This window comes from Lycium barbarum, chromosome 10, assembly GCF_019175385.1.
Source record: "Lycium barbarum isolate Lr01 chromosome 10, ASM1917538v2, whole genome shotgun sequence".
NCBI lineage: Eukaryota > Viridiplantae > Streptophyta > Magnoliopsida > Solanales > Solanaceae > Lycium > Lycium barbarum.
Genome location: NC_083346.1, coordinates 89950240 through 89952201, shown reverse-complemented (window position 1 = coordinate 89952201; position 1962 = coordinate 89950240). Strand labels below are relative to the sequence as shown.

The 1962-nt window shown below is 42.9% G+C and overlaps 1 non-coding gene across 1 annotated transcript; it reads right to left on the bottom strand.

The window, feature by feature from the left end:
• Positions 1 to 20: 20 nt before the first annotated feature.
• Positions 21 to 94, bottom strand: TRNAD-GUC (transfer RNA aspartic acid (anticodon GUC)). Its single transcript has one exon. It is a non-coding gene; the product is annotated as a tRNA-Asp (tRNA).
• Positions 95 to 1962: the final 1868 nt, after the last annotated feature.

Sequence of the window (1962 nt, the reverse complement as noted above, 5' to 3'; positions counted from 1 at the left end):
GATATAGTTATGGAATCCGTCGGGACTGACGGGGCTCGAACCCGCAGCTTCCGCCTTGACAGGGCGGTGCTCTGACCGATTGAACTACAATCCCAGGAAAATTAGGTGTACAGCCTAAAATCAATTTAGATTCGAACCATTTAGTTTCGCTGTGTTGTAAGAGAGAGACGAATGATATACTTTATTATTATTATTATCTAATTATATATAATTATTATGAAAAGAAAATGGAGTAGACTCATAGTGGGCTAATTCATGAATTGAATCAAATGGGGCCTTTTCATTTCCCAAATTGGAACAACATTAAACTAAAGAGTCACGCTCTTTAAACGCCCTATAAGAAGAAGAAAGAGGCTTAAGTCATCGCTTCCAATCCGATAAAGGGCTTTTTTCTTTTCCACGAAAGTCCGTCCCAACAATTGTTGCAGAGGATCTAAATATGAATATGAAAAAAAAAAAAGGTAACCGCCTGGAGAGTCGTTTTTTTGTTTTTAAGTGGAATGTTCATTATCATAATAAGTAGTCGATTAGGAGAACTGCTATCTCACTACAGAGTATACTCTTCCTCATCTTTCATTATTCATCTTTTATGTCCTGGGACATAGATATTCTAGATACCCCCTTCTATTATGAATCGCCAAAGTCTTCCTACTTCTCCATTGTTACAATCAGATCCTAAAAATGAGAAATCCATCAAAATGGACCTGAATTGAATCATGACTATATAAGCTATTCTGATATTAAGAGATTTCATATAGATTTCATTCGTGGAAGCGGACCTTTGATTTCCTTGGACCACGTAAGAATTCGTCGTCCGATTGAATCTGCTTTTTCCTGGATGCTCTATAGGAATCCATCGCTATTCCTTTCCTCCACCGATAAAGGTTCATCCCGAGTCACAAGAGCAATCTCTTTTTTTTGAATTCTTTTTTCTTTTCGTTATGGTAATGCAATGCAAGAGGTCGGAAATCCGGTTGTTTCTGATGATGAAAAGAGCTTTTCTCTTATGTGAAATTTCTGAAAACCCGAAATGTCGGTAATGTTAGAAGACGACCTACGGCATCTGATGGTCAGATGCCTACGGTCGGTATATCTTTGAAAGCTCAGACGGAGAGAATAAACGGACTCCTCGAGGGCTACTTAAGCCACTTTAGTGCAAACCAGAAGGACTGGAGCTGTTGGATGTTGCTCAGTCCTGCTAGAACTTAACAACCAAAAAGCTCTGCGTCGAACTTCAGCCCCTTCGAGTTGGCCACGGGGTAACAGCCTCTGACGCCCCACACCATTGCGACAGGAGGGGGCTTGCCCATCAGCCTACTTTGCCAAGAGGCGGCAGGAGCGCAACGACCTTAGCCCAAACCTACTTAAACAACCTAAAGGCTTGGCCCGGTCTGAAAGTAGACCTTGTAGAAAAGCGGATAGGAAAGGTAGCCTATAGACTCAAGCGACCAGCTCGGTGAAAACGAACCCCGTATTCCATGTGAGTCAGTTGACTTCGATTAGACCAGACCGCCCCAGAGAGGAACGTGCCCACGAGGGCACCACCAGATGTTGTAGATAAACCTACTAAAGAAGAAGTTGAGTATATCATAGCTGACCGCACCATGGGCTAGCCCATACACCCACTGCACGAGCGGAATACTACTTAGTCAAGTAGAAAGGCCAACCTGAGAGCGAGGCAAGCCGGGAAGGGGCTGAGACTTACGATTCGAAGACCAAGTCAGAGACTACTAGACGTCTCGCAGAGCGACTCTCAACGAGGACGTTGAGACTGTTCGCAAAAAAAAAAAGATTTTTTGGCTTAATCCGCCTTTACTAAAGAAAAAAGAGTACACTTGTACTCCGGCTAATAAGGGAAAGGTTTTTTTTCAAATCCAAGTTTGACTCTGATTAGATCCTTAGCGCAAGCGCTAAGTAAGCAAGCTACCGCTCCGTGGGGTAAAAACCGAGGAAAATCAAGAA